The following is a 17891-nucleotide window of genomic DNA, read 5'->3' on the forward strand; positions in this document are numbered from 1 at the left end:
AAAAACTTAATTTGTTTAGACCATTGTTCGAATTTAAAGTTTCTACACTCCTCATCAATACCCTTAATAAAAAGCCAAAAATTTCTTTCCCAGGGCCCACCCCATTTTTATTCCACAATTTCCCTTTTTTTTTTAATAATAAAGACACCCCACATAATAGAAATATCAGAAATAAGAAATAAAAGATATAATAGATGAAACAAAACCAGTTCAAAAAAAAAGAAATTGACAAGCCTTTGGATTTTAGTTCTCCCCCTCTGTCCCCGGTTTAATTTCCCCCTGACCACCAAACCATATTATCCGCCTGGAATTCTTACAATCCATAAATCACCTATTTTCCCCCAACTCCTTGCTGGTTTTTTTTTTTTTTTGTTTTTTTCCTTTCATAATTATTTTTTTAAAACACTTAGCTTCAGATCTTTAATAAAGCTCCCCCCATTGTTCTTTCCAAGTTGTAGTCCAGTTTCCTCTTGTTCCGCTGCTGAAACGTTCTAATTCAGAAGCTTAGTAAGTCTGCAGGGATTATTGTTATTCAGGAACAAAAACTTGCGTTCAGTCCCTTCCTTTCTTCAATAGAAAATTCTATTGTCTCCTTTAGCTGTACACCCTGTAGACAAAATATTATTTCCGTTTTGCAGCTTTCCCAGAAGATAACCAGTTCTATAAAATTCCAATGGTATTTTTCCACTTACGACCATCTTTGTAATGTCCCGAAACTCCTCTAGGGGGATTGTTGTAACTTTGTTTTCTCTAGTCCAAAAGTCCGATTGTTATCCATGTTTTCGCCATTTTGTATCCAAGTTTTAAAAAGTTGTAGCAAATTGTAACAAATTTAGCCAGCAAAGTTCTCATAATAAAATCCTCTCTGCTTTCCGACTTTGACAGCTACTTTGACAGCTGTCAAAATCTCCGACTCTTTTCACCAGGCTCTCTCTTCAATCACCCCGGTTCCCAGGGGGGGGGGTTACGTTTCTTCTCCCTCAATTCATCCTCCAGCACAGTTCTTATGATTTCCCATCGTGGAATTCTTAGTTTTTATCAGCAATACAAATCTTTTTGGACCTTGGTTTCCCCGTCCTTGTCTTAGAAGGTTTACAATAGGGGGGGGGACTGACTTCCTTTTTGGATCCCCCCCCGCTCGTGTCCAAATCGAAAGGAAATTCTTTTTTTTTTCCTCCTTTTAAACCCAGTTTCCAAATTACTCACGGGTTGTTGTTAAAAAGTCCGAATTTTCAATGGAAGAAGTCAGCGCTCTCCGCCGGATGGCATGCGGCTGCGCTCGGCAGGGATAGCAGAGGACTCAAAGCACCACGCTTCTCCCCGGCACCCGATCCGTAGCCTTTAAAAAGGCTCCTTCACGAGTCGGGAGGGCGCTGACGGTGCCAGCCGAGTCTCCATGTCCACGGCCCTCGTGGCCGTGGTTTTTAAGGGTCCCCGCATCGCCGGTGCGGTAGGACCCAGCCCCTGCCGAGCAGGCTCCCTCCGGAGCTCGGAGGGAGTCCGCCATTCGGCGATGGCGCCAACCCGGAAGTTGCTTCTGAATGTTTGGAGCTCAATTTTGGGCCAGTCATCAAGGTATATGATTTCGTCTCAAAACTCTCCAAAAAAAATAGACATCATGTTCTGTGGCTTTAGCCAATATAGCAATATTGGAGTTGTCCCGATGAAGAGATAGATGAGTCAGATTTGGCTTTGTCAACTCAGAAACAGTATCTAAGTTCCTTGCACACCTGTTGGGGTTTTACTATTTTTTGTGTGGCGTTTTCAAGTGAAATTTGTATCAATTATTTTTTTCAATAAAGCGAAGCATCGTTTCTCACATTATTATGCCACCACTGCAGGGTGGCCTAGCAGTTTCCCCCCACTAAGTTTTTACTCAGAGTAGACCTAATGAAAATAATGCACCCAAGTTAGTCATATTCATTAATTTCACCGAGTCTATTCTGAGCATGGTCTAGCAGTGGCTACAAGTTGCAGTCATTTTGAAAGGAGCCTTTTTGCTCCTTTGTCACTTCTGAAATGGCACAAGCATAAAAGTACGGTTGCCATATGTCCGGAATATTGCAGCCGCAAGCAGGGTCTGGGCGGAAATTGTCAAAATATCTGGGAAAATGCAGGCGCCCATTTCGTTAGAGTTGTTTTTGCCTATTTTCCTCAGAAATAGGTAAAAAAAACCTTCCAATTTCTCTGTGATTTTGCCAAAAAACGCTCAACAACTTTTGGGCAAAATTTTCCTGTCCAAATTTTCACTTTTTGAAATAATGGCAACCCTAATAAAAGCCCTCTTGGATCAGGCCAAAAACCTGTTGAGTCCAGTGGGCTTTTAAAATTGTTTTTATTAAAGGATTTTCATAGTTAACAAGGGTACATACAACACAATGTTTTCAATTCATGGAGTCCCTTCTACAGGTCAGTTACATACAGCATGAGACGCTGCTGTCACAGACATTGTGAGGTTGAGGGGAGAGAGGGGGCGAGAAAGGAGGTGTTAGTGATCTTTCACCCTCTGTTCTCACAATAGCCAAGCAGGACCTAAGTGTGCAGAGAACTCAGACAATTGTTGGAGCTTCGTGGTGCATTAGTGATGTCATTAAATGCCACAGGTAAATAATGTTGAAGGACATTAAACCATTTCCATTCTTTTATTTTTTAAAAATGTTATTTTCTTATTCTTCCGGTTAAGTTTTGCCATTTCTGCATATTCCATAAGTTTTTTTATCCATTCTTCCTTTGCTGGGACTTCTGCTTCAAAAGGTGGCACTGATCATCATTGTTGTTGTTTGCTTGGAGCTCCACTGGGATTTTCTGCCTCAGGCATGAATACATTCCAGCGGCGTAGCGTGAGTTGTCAGCACCCGGGGCAAGGCAAGTAATTTGCGCCCCCCCAACCCCTAACCTGCCGATCTGAGTCGAGTTGCTGCTGGCGCTGCCGCCCAAACCACGCCGCTTGCCCGGAGGAGGAGGGGGGCAGAGAGGCGAGGAAAATGCAACATGGCCCAGCAGCTGCAGCAGCAGCAGCGGAGGCGGGGCTGTGAGGAGGGGCTGCCTGGCACGTCCTCCGCGGCCCTGACGCGCGGGGCTGAGAGCCGCTGCCTGCCGGACGCCTTCAGCCCGGGCGCGCGCACAGCTCGTCGGTTCCACGAGACATGGGGCTCTGCTACAGCCTGCGCCCGAGGCTCTTCGGCGACTCCGGAGGCAGCGAGCGCGCCCCCCCAGATGTTGCGCCCGGTGCGGCCGGCCCCCCTGGCACCCCCCACGCTACGCCACTGATACATTCCCCTCCCACGTAAACACAACATGGAAATGGATCCCCCCAAATGAGAAGAATTAAATATATGCAGATGTTGCATGAAAAGCTAAGAGGTTTGGGGTTTTCCCCACAGGCCCTGATAGCTGTAGGTTATGGGAAAGCTAGAGAAGAAGAAGAAGAAGAAGAAGAAGAAGAAGAAGAAGAAGAAGAAGAAGAAGAAGAAGAGGAGGAGGAGTTTGGATTTGATATCCCGCTTTATCACTACCCGAAGGAGTCTCAAAGCGGCTAACATTCTCCTTTCCCTTCCTCCCCCACAACAAACACTCTGTGAGGTGAGTGAGGCTGAGAGACTTCAGAGAAGTGTGACTAGCCCAAGGTCACCCAGCAGCTGCATGTGGAGGAGCGGAGACGCGAACTCGGTTCCCCAGATTACGAGTCCTCCGCTCTTAACCACTACACCACACTGGCTCTCAGAGCAATAATCCGCCAACGAATTTGGGATGTGGAACTGCAATGCCACATGGGCGAGGTGAATAAACACCCAGCAATGAAAGATAATGGGAGAGGATTTAACCCCAGCAAATTATTTGTCAAAATTACAAATACCTAAATACAGATGGGTCATTTACCCTTGCAAGATTCAACATGCTGCATCTGCCTTACTGCAGGGCAGATTCAAGGGTAAACCATACGCAGAACGAGTCTCCCCTGTGGCTTGATGGAGGTAGAAACTGTCTCTCATGCCTTGTTACGCTGCCGTTTCTACGGGGATATATGCTCGGTATTTATCACCCCTGCTATGCAAAAATCTCCAAATGAATCCGAACTTCAGTGTCTAAAATCCCTGGTAGAGGACAAGGATCCTGAGATCACATTAAGGGTAACCAAATTCTGTGCGATTGCCATAAAACTTAGGGAATGAGCTGTGCTAGCATAATGATTCAGGCCTTAAATGATGATTTTAGGTTATATGTTAGTGACTAAGTTTTAATTGATATATATTTTTAAACTGTTGCTATATCTGTATTGTCCCTGTTATACCTAATTTCAGATTCAAACGTATCCCTATTGTGTTTTATAACTTCCTTGATATTGTATGTGGGCTGGAACTGGTCTGTGACCGAAATAATAAATTCATTAATATGTGCAGATGTCTTTCCCCATGTCAGGTTAACCTGAAGTAGCGGAAAGGTCTCGAAGGGTGGAAACACAGGTGTTAACAGCCAGGTGTCAATCCAAGCTAGCGCCTGCCCCACATGTCAAAGAGATTAGACCTTCCTTGTCATCGGGTGGCAAACAGAAGAGATTCTCATTACTCAGTTTGAAATCGTGTGTTGCACTTTACTCTTTCATGCTGCCTTGGAAAAGGGATATGATCTTTGGACAGGAGCAAGCAGGAACAAATGCATCGCTGTGCCTCTTGACACAAGGCACATGACTGACCATGAAGTCATCTGTCCCAAGGTTTGCGACCGATATCCTGTAGGAGAAAATTATGCCCAGGTGATTATTTTTCCCCCTTCATTTGAAAATTGGACTCCATACAAATCATGCTAAAGTAGCTACTCCGTACAAAATTCAACTCCATACAAATCAAATGGAAATAATTCATTCTGGGCAAGGTAACAAGCTACGATTCCCTTGCCGTAATATAGTGTATACCTGTGGTGTCCAAACTTTTTTCAAAGAGGGCCAGTTTTGATGAAGGGAAGGGGCGTGGGGGTCAACACCAAACTGCCAGCCAAAGTTGTTGAGCTTTCTTTTTTTAGGATTGAAGTTGTTGAGCAGGCCAGATTAGGCCCCAAAGACGGACTTTAGACATGCCTGGTGTAAACCTTCCAGCATTTATTTATTTATTTTTTTTAAATGATATTTATTAAAGTTTCAAAAAATACAAAAAATACAAAATACAGAAAAAAGAGTAAAGTTTTTAAAATATAACAAAAAAGTAAAGAATAAAAAGGAAACATACAAAATAAAACAGTTAAAAAGACATTAATTTTCCAAACCTATCTTCCCTACACTTATTTCCCCAGACCTCCTCATACCTCCCTTTTTTGTATTCCAGTTCAGTTTGTTAGTTCAGCAAATCCTTACCATTAAACTTTTACCCAATTGTAAACCTTTTTTCATATCTCTTAAAGCATTACAGCTAAAAACCTCTTAGTTTCTATCCAACATCCTTCTAAGATTCCTTAATTTTACAATATTTCTGTAAATAGTCTTTAAATTTCTTCCAGTCTTCTTTCACCGACTCTTCTCCCTGGTCTCGGATTCTGCCAGTCATTTCCGCCAATTCCATGTAGTCAATCACCTTCATCTGCCATTCTTCCAGCAAACCTTCCAGCATTTAACTCGGGGGAACCAGGAATGGGAGCAAACATGATGTTTTTCCATTTGGATGGATTTATCAGTAGCCGCCAGAACAGTATCCTAAAAACTGGAACAAAAGAAAGTTATTTATCTCTGCCCCCCCCCCCCCCCGCACTAACCAAAGTTCTCCAGGCAGCAGCTTTCAGTATATTTATACAGTGGTACCCTGGGTTACATACGCTTCAGGTTACAGACTCCACTAACCCAGAAATATTACCTCAGGTTAAGAACTTTACTTCAGGATGAGAACAGAAATTGTGCAGCGGCGACACAGTGACAGTGGAAGGCCCCATTAGCTAAAGTGGTGCTTCAGGTTAAGAACAGTTTCACTTTAAGAACAGACAGCGGCGTAGCGTGGGTTGTCAGCACCCGGGGCAAGGCAAGTAATTTGCGCCCCCTAACCCAGGGCAAGGCAAGTAATTTGCGCCCCCTAACCTGGGGCAAGGCAAGTAATTTGCGCCCCCTAACCCCTAACCTGCCGCCGCTGCCAGCTTCTTCTTGCTGCTACCTGGTCTGGTCTGGTGTGGTTCTCTCCCACGCTCAGCGCTGCGCTGGGCGGCCGCTGCACTGCCCCTCCCCCAGATAGTCCCTCGCTCTCTCTCCGCACCGCACGCCTGGCACCCACCCCCTCCACAGTGGGCGGCAACCCAGCGGCTCGGATCGGATTCGCACAGCCAGCACTGCAGTGAGAGTGAGTGAGTGAGCCAGGTAGGGGCAGAGAGCTGCAAGTGCGAGCGCGCCCCCCCCCCAGATGTTGTGCCCGGTGCAGCCGGCCCCCCCTGCACCCCCCACGCTACGCCACTGAGAACAGACCTCCAGAACGAATTAAGTTCTTAACCCGAAGTACCACTGTACTGTATATTGGCTGTAGTTTTGTATATTCAGCGGGTGGGAGGGCTGAACTGCATGTTGCATGGGATATCAGTGGTCGAATAGATTAAATTTAATGAAATAGTCAGAGCAGTTTGCAGGAGAGGATCTTTTTAAAACGCTTTCTCCCATGTCATTTTTCACGATCAAAATGGCAGGCTACTATTTGTTCAGTCGGGGGCTGCAGGGAAGTTAAATACCTGTGGGGCAAACAGCAGCCTGGGGGACAATTCTGGTGAGCAAAATGGTGTTGGGCAACTTCCATCTTCAGTGCTGCTGTTCTGACCAAACTACTCGCCTGTACAGGTATTCTCATTTGAAGGGAGAAGGGTGGAGAGATGATGGAGAGAGTCCATCACCATTACGTGGATGCGCCATGAATAGAAGGGACAAGTTGTTCTAGTGAAATGACTTGGTTTCAGAAGAACACTATGGTCAGCAAACCCTTGGGGCTTGCTTTGGTTTTCTTGTGCTGGATCCCAAGTCTAGGGTCACAAGTTGCAGAACGAATGCCCTGTCTTCTGCAATAAGCTGATGTAAGTGAAACGATTCAATATTGCTTCCTTGTTTACTCTTGGCTCTCTCCTTTTCCTCTGTTGTTTCCCTTGTGTCTGCTTTTCATCTGTTATTTTCTGGTTATTTTCCCCATCTTCTTGTGTTATGTACACATGTGTACAGTGGTACCTCGGGTTACAGACGCTTTAGGTTACAGACTTCGCTAACCCAGAAATAGTACCTCGGGTTAAGAACTTTGCTTCAGGGTAAGAACAGAAATTGTGCGGCGGCGGCGCGGCAGCCGCAGGAGGTGCCATTAGCTAAAGTGGTGCTTCAGGTTAAGAACAGTTTCAGGTTAAGAACGGACCTCTGGAACGAATTAAGTACTTAACCTGAGGTACCACTGTACATAGAATCATAGAATCGCAGAGTTGGGAGGAACGCCAAGGATCATCTAGTCCCACCCCCTGCAAGGCAGGAATCTCAACTGAAGCATCAGATAGACAGATAGAGGTAAAAAACAGAATATTATTTATTATTTGTCAGCATCCTATTGGCTCACTAACTCTTCCCTTAGCCCTGGGGTCCCCAACGTGGTTTCCCCCATGTCTCCCAATTTCAAATGAATTGGGGGGGGGCTTTTGATTTTGTAGGTTTGCCGGTTTTTGTGGGGTTTTTGTGGGGTGCTGTCTGATTTCCCCCTCTGTTCTGAATGGATTTTTTGGGGGGGGGGGGTGCCTGTTTTGAAGGTGGTGTTTCTGAGCATCACCAGTTTTTCTTCTGTGAAGTTGCTTATGGTGTCCACAACAGTTTTCTCCAAATGAGTAGATTTGTGATTCAAGGACCCGCCACCCACTTGGGGATAAGAAAGACACATGGAAACAGTATATTAGGTTAATGGGCTAAAAAAGGCCACAACTTTATTGATTACAGCATGTGGGAGGTATTGGCATAGGCACTGGATAAAACAACAGAGCGTGATTCCACCCCCTCAGGGAGGGGTGAGTCTAACAAGGGTTAACCACCAGTGGGAGGAGCCTGTTGATGCAAATACAGTGGTACCTCAGGTTACATACGCTTCAGGTTACTTACGCTTCAGGTTACAGACTCTGCTAACCCAGAAATATTACCTTGGGTTAAGAACTTTGCTTCAGGATGAGAACAGAAATCATGTGGTGGCGGTGTGGCGGCAGCGGGAGGCCCCATTAGCTAAAGTGGTACCTCAGGTTAAGAACAGTTTCAGGTTAAGAACGGACCTCCAGAATGAATTAGGTTCTTAACCCGAGGTACCACTGTACTGCTGATATGACATGGTCACTGGATGTGAGGGTCTTCCTTTGGGTTGCAAGATCCTGGATTTGTACCCCATAGTCCATTGATAGTAGAACCACTGGGCTAGCAAAATGAGCTTTGTTTTCATGAAGAAGTTCTCATGGCAATTGTGAAAATTCACAGCATCCTAGGGAAGAGAAATACAGTGGTACCTCCGGTTACAAACTTAATTTGTTCTGGAGGTCCGTTCTTAACCTGAAACTGTTCTGAACCTGAGGTACCACTTTAGCTAATGGGGCCTCCCCATTTTAGCCCATTCGCTAAAGTGGTGCTTCAGCTTAAGAACAGTTTCAGGTTAAGTACGGACCTCCGGAACCAATTAAGTACTTAACCTGAGGTACCACTGTACAACTGAAAGCTCCTCCTGATGTCACCGGGGGTTGTGCCATGACCCTAGCCACCAGCAAGGGCATCAGACAGGATCCATGACCGCCGGATTCCTTTACCGGAATACCCATAAAGTGGAGGGGTATCCGATGGCCACACCCTGCCCTCCAATACACAAACATATTCCAATGCCTAACCGTCACCCAAGCCAAAAGAGAAACCAGCAGCAGAATGAAAGGGAAGTGCTGCCGTGGCTGCGTTTAAGCAGCTAAACCCCGCCCCCAAGCCTCCACCTGATTGGTTGGCTACCTGGGGGCGTGGCGCGGCAGCCAGGCAGCTGGGCAGAGGCTGGAACGCCCCCTGCCAATCCAGGAAACGGTTCCTGCTCACAACTCCTCCCCTCTGTAAGGAGGAGAGGCTTTTACAGACAAGATAAGAAGGGCAAACCCACCATACAGTTCAACAGTTATATTTCTATTTTATCTGGGGTGCAATTCTGCCGTATATATATATACATATACTTGCATGCTGTAGAACATGACAGAATATCTGAGTCAGCAGGTATGTTTTGGCAGCCATACTCAGTCAGTAGAGTTCTTAATGCATTCTGCAGGAACGGTAAATCTGCTTATTTTATATTTTATGCAGTCCTGGAAATGGTAGTGATTCCCATAGAAAGGAGGCTAAATATATAGCTTGAACTTTGGCTAGCCTTGAGAAAAGCCTGTGTGATTCACGATTGGCAATAGTACCCACAATAATATTTTAAGATCTCCATAGGCACAGTATTAGGGTTGTAAGTTAAGAGAGGCACAGAGAGAATATTTGGCACAAAGTCAAAGCCAAACCGTATAACATGAGTGAGGAGAGGGGTCTTCATCTTCTACCTCCCACTGCCTCCTTTAGCCAGGCATGCTTCCTCCCTACTTTGACACTGCATACTCTTTATAGAAACAAGCAACTGAATGCTGGAATAATTCACTGTATTATTATCATCATCAAAGCCTTGCCCAATCCACAGAATAAATGGTGCATGTTGCTAAATAGCAAACCCTCCAACATTTCTCTGGTGAAAATAGGGATGTCCTATTTGATGATGATGATGATGATGATGATGATGATGATGATGATAACTATATTTATATCCTGCCCATCTGACTGGGTTGCCCCAGCCACACTGGGCGGCCTTCAACATGTATCAAATCATAAACATTTTTTTAAAAACTTCCCCATTTTCTAAAGGTTGTATAGTTACTTAGCTCCTTGGCTCAGGGGTCACATAACTCCAACATTTCTCCTTTGAAAATAGGGACGTCCTAAGAAAAAGCAGGACATTCTAGGATCAAATCAGAAACCGGGATGGCTTCTGTAAATCCGGGAATGTCCCTGGAACATAGGGACACGACTTGGAGAGTCTGACATAGCCAACCAACAGACATGGCAGAAATGGTGGTCTGCACTGGGCTTGATTTGCGCCTTGAAATATTTTTGTATCCAACATGCCCAATAATACAGAAAGGTGAACACTGTTCCGTACATACAAGTCATACTGGTGGACATGCAGGATCAAAACAGCTAGTGCTCAGTTGTCTGTGGCCAAAGTTCACATAACTCTGTAGGGTTTTTTAAAGTTCAGTTTTATAGCCTCCTGATCACCAGTTCCGTGATTAGACTGATAGCCCAGCAGCAACTAGACGTCCTTCTGAGAGTCCTTTCAGTTGCTCACTTTCTCTGCACCAGTTTCAGCTGGCTGAGCTAAAACTCAGCTATTGCCGTATTTGCATATTTTACTTTTTCTAGCAGATGATCTCGGAAGGGGAGGGACGGGGGAGAGGATTCCTTTGTTTTGTGACAGGCGTGCCCTTCCTTTCATCCACATTTCTGGAGCACTCCTTCTTATTACATCAGCCTCCGTGAGCTGTATTGCCTGCTTGTGTAGTCATTCTGGTTACGTCAGTCTGAACGAATTACTTTGCTTTACATTATGTTGCATAAGGCAACAGCTCTGATGCAACTCAATACTGCCTTTCAGAAATTCTCAAGAGTGTGTGAGGGGAAACAGGACACAGGAATTCCCCCTTCCACGTGGATTGAAATGTATAAGCCTTTGGAATGTTGTTTTTGTTTTCCTTTTCAGAAACTGCCCTTGAAATGATTATTCACATTTTGGACAACCTCGTTGCTGCTATTTTCATATTTCCTTTCCACATGGAGGAACAAGTCCAATGCTTCCGAAAAGCAATCGTAGGGATGGGTAGGGACCTCAAAGAACATTTAATCTAAATGATGCACGAAATGATGGACATTAAGAGACATGTCTTGTAGAAATGCATATATGAGTGAATTATATTCAGAGAAATTGCTCACAAAAATATTATTATTATTATTATTATTATTATTATTATTATTATTATTATTAGAATTTATATACCGCCCTATACCCGGGGGTCTCAGGACAGCTCACAGAATAAAATCAAAATACAGTGGTACCTCGGGTTACATACGCTTCAGTTACATACGCTTCAGGTTACAGACTCCGCTAACCCAGAAATAGTGCTTCAGATTAAGAACTTTGCTTCAGGATGAGAACATAAATTGTGCTCCGGCGGCACGGCAGCAGCAGGAGGCCCCATTAGCTAAAGTGGTGCTTCAGGTTAAGAACAGTTTCAGGTTAAGTACGGACCTCCGGAACAAATTAAGTACTTAACCCGAGGTACCACTGTATAAAACCACAAAATACATAATAAAAATAAAAGCAACTCAATAGCCCCCCCTCCTGAAAAACACATTTTAAAAGGGCATAGGATGTAAATCGTATCAATCAAAGGCCTGGTTAAAAAGGAATGCTTTTGCCTGGCGCCTAAAGGTGTGTAATGTTATAGCAGGTACATTGCATACAAAAATGGATAGCTGCAGAGAAATAGGCACAAAAGTGTTTTAAACTGATGCAGAAATGTGGCAACCTGAACTTAAGATTGGAGGGAAATGAAAAAGGGAGAGAAACCAAAATTGGCATATCTGCCCATCTCCAAACTATGATAACGATAATTAAAATTGAGAGATTCTACTTGTTCCTTTCATCGGTCTGCAAACAAAGGTGGAGATGTTGTCACTGTGGCTTCTCCTCCTATCAATATGTGGCTTCTCCTCCTATCCTTCTCCCAGGACAATAGAAGTTTTTTTTGTACAGAGGAGGGACCATAACTAAACAGCAGAGTACATTGTTTGCATTCAGAAGTTCCAGGGTTCAGTCCCCAGTGCCTCCATTTTCAAAGGGTCTCAAGTACATGGCTGCCTGAGCCCTTGAAGAACCTCTCCTAGTCAGTGGAGACAGTCTTGGTCTAGAAGACTCCATATCAAGTAGCCTAAGGAATGTAAGCTGGCATTAACTTCTTTCCCACTCTAGGTTCATCCCAATCATCAGTGTTTCCATTCCCCTGCAGTTCAGCTTCTGCTAAAAAATTAGTGATTCACCTTGTGATCCCGCCATGGCCGAAACTTACGTGATTAACCACATAAATATTTCAATGTGTTTCAGGGGAAGGGAAATGGTTTTTTTAAAAAAAAGACTGCAGAAAAATTCTGCAATTTTAAATCCAACATTTGTTGACTAAAAAATAATAATAATAATAATAATAAACAATTGTAGCAAACGCTGCTTATCTCTGCTTGCATGGATTTCCATTGCTGACCTTAGACAAATATGCCAATTGTGGGATTTTTTCCCCCCAATGGAATTTTCTGACTTCCCAAATCCAAATTATGCCAACATAAATAATACTGGGGGGTGGGATGTATTGCTTTTGTTTGTTACTATGTTGTACATTTTTGTATTTTTCTATTGTAAACCGCTCTGTGATCCTTGGACAGAAATGTAATAAAATTGAGATTCCTGCATTGCAGGGATCCCTTCCAACTCTACAGTTCTATGATTCTATGAATAAACAAACATACAGTGGTACCTTGGTTCTCAAACTTAATCCGTTCTGGAAGTCCATTCCAAAACCAAAGTGTTCCAAAACCAAGATGCACTTTCCCATAGAAAGCAATGCAAAATAAATTAATCCGTTCCAGACTTTTTTTAAAAAAACTGAAAATAGCAATTTGACATGAATTTTACTATCTAACGAGACCATTGATCCATAAACAATGTACAATAAACAATGTACTGCAGTCACACCACCAATCAATCAATCAGTAGCTGAACTGGGTTCCACAGAGTCACAGAAACAAAACAAAAAGAACCGCAAAAACGCAAAATAAATAGCAAAACCAGACCTCAGCGTAACACTCAAATTGGAAGTGTAACACTCAAAACAGAGCACATTCGGCTTCTGAAAAAGGTCCGCAAACCGGAACACTTACTTCTGGGTTTGCAATGTTTGGGTTCCAAGTTGTTTGAGTACTAAGGCATTTGAGAACCAAGGTACCACTGTATAGCATAAGTCAGGAAGCAGAGGAATCAGTAATAATGAAAATTCCTGCATTGCAAGGGCTTGGACTAGGTGATACTTGGGGTCCCTGCCAACTCTACAACTCTGTGAGTCTAGGAAAATACTTATACCTCTCCTTTCTTACACAGTGAAACTTTAGGCAGCATATGTCTGGTTCTCAGAGAGTCTCCTATCCCACCGCTTATCAGAAGCAAACTTAGCGGCATCAGCGTGACTCTTTCACTGCATGCGCTCATGGCATGCCCTCGTGGTCTCATGTCCTCGCAGGCCCCCCTGAGCTTCCAACATTATGGTTCTATCCTGAGACTGGAGACACATCTGTCAGCCTTCAAAGAATTAAACTCAACAAGCTCTAAAGCAAACACAAACATTCCCAGCTCCCAACAAGAGCAATAAAAGCATGGCATTTTGCCTCCTCGGGTCATGCACACATTCTGTTTCTGCACAAATGCAGTACAAAGTTCATTTGTAAGCAGATGGATTGCTGGCGGATTGCACTATGCAGCGATATTCTTTATGAAACTACAGAATTACTCAATTTGCAAACTCTGTTGGCAGCCTGCACACTCTCACAAGACCTCAATAATAACACAAAGCCAGTAAAGGCTTGTTTTCAAAAACTAGCCATTCAGCACAGAGAAACATGCGTTAAGTGCAAGCTGCCAACTCTGCCAAGTCAAAGACCGATACAATAACTTTTGTGAGAAAAATGATGAAATGCAGATTAAACATTGGCTATAGGGGAATTTAGACACTTGTGGCCAAACACGATTTGGGTCATAAACTGAAACCATCAGTTGCTTTGAAGTATCATCTTGACCACATCACAGATCACATGACTTCGCCCAAAGAATCCTGAAAACTGTCGCTTGTTGAAGGTGTTTGGAACTAGTGCTCTGCGAAGGGAAATATCAGTTTCTGGGATTGTTTGGGATGTGCTCCCAATGTGAAGTGGGTGTGTCTTAAATGTATCATGCGGATCAGCCCTCCAATCGTAGTGATTTGTGGGAGGGCTTAGAAACCGTTTGCTTTTCGTGTGGTTCTAGCCTTTGCCTATAAATGGCAATGAAGAGATCTCCATGTATGCCCCAAAATTCATTTAAAGCTCAAGAAGTACATTTTGACTGAAGGAGTATCAAGGGAAGAACAGCGTCTCTTAGATAAAATAGACTTCGGAAAACATGCTCCCTTTTTCGCCAGTGTTTGCAGACTAACTGGAGAGTTTTAAGGAAGATCTTCTGGGAAATAATACTGTTCTAGTTGGTGTCAATTAGCGTAAGCAAAATGTGAGAACTCCCTTTACTTTTTAAAATTGAAACCACTTGCAGAACACTACAGGCGTGATATAGACAGAACGGAGACTGGCAGGAACAAAAGCAATTAAACACCATAAAGAACAGAAATCCAAGGCTGTCAATGTGGTGCAGCTGCTTGGAAATAAAAAGATATGTGTGAGTTTTCCTATATGGTGTGCTGTATGCCAAAGAACATTTTCTTGCTCTTGTCGGGTTAAAGATGACATAAAGGGGCTCAGCTGTCATGGCTATTGGATGCGAGGAGAGGAGTTGTCAAAGTTTCTTGAGCCAAAGAGAATTGTAGGCAGATATGTTAGGTCTCCCAACAGCAGCCATATCCAGCTTTATTGAGAAGGTAATATATATTTTTAGTTTATTTAAAGGGACCCCTGACCATTAGGTCCAGTCGTGGCCGACTCTGGGGTTGCGGCGCTCATCTCGCTTTATTGGCCGAGGGAGCTGGCGTACAGCTTCCAGGTCATGTGGCCAGCATGACTAAGCCGCTTCTAGCGAACCAGAGCAGCGCACGGAAACACCGTTTACCTTTCCGCCAGAGCAGTACCTATTTATCTACTTGCACTCTGACGTGCTTTCAAACTGCTAGGTTAGCAGGAGCAGGGACCGAGCAACGGGAGCTCATCCCATCGCAGGGATTCGAACCATCAACCTTCTGATCGACAAGTCCTAGGCTCTGTGGTTTAACCCACAGCGCCACCTGCATCCCTTAGTTTATTTACTACATTTATATCTCACCTGTGTCCCAACCAGGTACTAGCCTCACCCAGGCCAGCTTAGTTTCAACATCATCTACCTTACCAACAGCATTCTCCTGAATTTGATAAAGTATCCATAAACAGTGGAATTCCTTCTCCCACAATAATAGTCTTCACCACCACTTGGCTCTCCCCGTCTAATTTTCCCTAAAGTCACCCTTGCTTCAGGTTTCTGCTGCTTTCCCCCCAGAATTACTTCCTTTCATGTATCAACTTTTGGAACATTTGAATAATTTATTCTTATTTGGTTTCTGCCAGACATGTACAAACCAAAAACTATTCCTACATCACCTGGTTGTTGTTTTTAAAGTATTAGACAGGGTTTATACAGAATGCAGGCCACAAAGTAAAGCCTTTTCTTAACCTTTGAAGCATTACACAAGGGATGCAGGTGGTGCTGAGTCACACCCCTGAGCCTCTTGGGCTTGCCAATTGCAGTTTGAATCCCCGTGACAGGGTGAGCTCCCGTTGCTCTGTCCCAGCTCCTGCCAACCTAGCAGTTCAGAAGCATGCCAGTGGGTTTGAGCCCCACTTTTGGCAAAAGATTCCTGCATTGTAAGGGGTTGGGCTAGATGACCCTCATGGTCCCTCCCAAACTCGATTCCCTGATTCTCTGATTCCATGAAACCAATATCCCCCATCCCACGGGTTCCATCTATTTATGAATATCTACCTTCCACAAATCACATTTGTGCACATGCAAACACCATTTTGCCTCAACCCCATTTGAAACCTCCCATGTACTCACATAAACATATTCCAGCCGACATCCAAAAACATGACAACCATTCACGTTTGTGCCCTGGCTGCAATCCACAAATATCTACTGGCTTCTGTTGACTGTCTTCCACAGGTGACCTTCCATCAGCCAACATCCACAAACATCAGTCTGCTTTAGCCTTGTAGCCTCCACTGACTTCTGAATCCAAAAACCACTGACTTCCATCTACCAACATCTGCCAGCTTCTCTTAGGTCCATCATGAGACGTCCACCAGCTTCCAACCATAGATACCAGCAGCCTTCAAGCAAGCAAACGTGCCTTATTATCGCTCCCTAGCATCCCACTGCCAGAGGATTGCCTCCTTACATTCACCACTTTGCTTCCCCCAAGAGGAAGAAACTTGGGCAGTGCTGAATGTCACATCCATTGCCAGGTGTGTCCTGCTGGAAACAGAAAAGGGCTTTCCCCTTGGCCTGCCTTTATATCCACTCAGTTGCCAAGGGCTTTGTGACATCACAAGAAACCCACAGCCAATGGCAACAGCTGAGGAAGCATCAACTTCATTGCTTTGAGCCTCACAATGGCAGGTGGGCCTATCAGTGATTGTGTGCTTGTTTATTCAGGACACAGGTGGAGCTGTGGTCTAAACCACTGAGCCTCTTGGCTTGCTGATCAGAAGATCAGCGGTTTGAATACCCACAATGGAGTGAGCTCCCGTTGCTCTGTCCCAGTTCCTGCCAACCTAGCATTTTGGAAGCACGCCAGTGAAAGTAGATAAATAAGTGCCACTGTGGTGGAAAAGTCACCAGCGTTTCCATGCGCTCTGGTTTCTGTCACAGTCCTCCATGCACCAGAAGTGGTTTAGTCATGCTGGCCACATGACCTGGAAAGCTGTCTGTGGACAAACGCCAGCTCACTCAGCCTGAAAGCGAGATGAGAGCCGCAACCCCATAGTCGCTTTTGATTAGACTAAACTGTCCAGGGGTCCGTTACCTTTACCTTACATGAGTACTATTCATTGGTTTATTTACATATAACTTTAGGATATCACCCAAAGATACACAAAATTGTTCAAAGGATACAAACCGTAATTTGAATATTTTATACAAAAGGCTCCCAGAAAGAAATTACATTTATATTTCTTCTTTTCTTTCTTCCCTTACAATCCCTTGCTTTCTGTTCCAGTAAACTTGCTTGAATCCCTGTTATGTTAGTTGACTTCCCTCTATCTCTCTGCGGCTTCAACACTTCTCATTGGTTACCAACAATCTGTATTCCTTCATTAAATCAATTTTCCCCATTATATCTGTGAAATTAATCTAAGCACAACCATGTATTATTTTTGGAACCATATTTAGTCAGGTCATTTTGGAAGCAAACCCATTCCTTTTCTTTTACCTTGTCGCCTAACATTTCTGCCATTTTGACTAGTTCGAGGTACAACTTCAATTGCCACTCATCTTTTGTCGGTATTACTTTTCCAGTATTTGGCCCTTAGTATTCTAGCCATGCTCTACTCAATCTTTGTGTTCCTACTATAGAATCATAGAATTGTGGAGTTGGACGAGATCCCAAGAGTCATCTAGTACAATCGCCCTGCAATGCGGGATTCTCAACTAAAGCACCCAAGACGATGGCCATTCAACCTCTGCTTAAAAACCTCAAAGCAAGAAGAGTCCACAACCTCCTGAGGGAGTCCATTCCACTGTCAAACAGTGGAATATAGACAGCTACATCATCCGTCTGAGCCAAATATGATCCTGTGTGTGTGTTTTAAGACAGTTTTGCAGGTCCCCATGCTGCATTTTGGGAGACCAGATGGCAACTGTTTTTCCTTGGCTTTAATTTCTGAAGGGCTGGCCTCTGGGACCTGACCGCGTTGAATTTGCAATTTGAGCAAACATGCCTGGCTGATAAATAACTTCAAGGGCCCTTCATACCTCAGTTTGCAGATGGCTCTTATTTATGCTGTTTGGCATCCCTTTCCCCAATTTTTTCAT

At 44.1% G+C, this 17891-nt stretch overlaps 1 long non-coding RNA gene across 1 annotated transcript; it reads right to left on the reverse strand.

Moving 5' to 3' along the window:
* Positions 1 to 4603: 4603 nt before the first annotated feature.
* LOC308457914 lies at positions 4604 to 16318 on the reverse strand. Its single transcript, XR_013977134.1, has 4 exons — positions 15918 to 16318; positions 5591 to 5690; positions 4913 to 5085; positions 4604 to 4730 (listed from the first exon to the last, which is right to left on the reverse strand). It is a non-coding gene; the product is annotated as an uncharacterized lncRNA (long non-coding RNA).
* Positions 16319 to 17891: the final 1573 nt, after the last annotated feature.

This window comes from Podarcis pityusensis, assembly GCF_964106645.2.
Source record: "Podarcis pityusensis genome assembly, chromosome: 11".
NCBI classification, from domain to species: Eukaryota; Metazoa; Chordata; class Lepidosauria; order Squamata; family Lacertidae; genus Podarcis; species Podarcis pityusensis.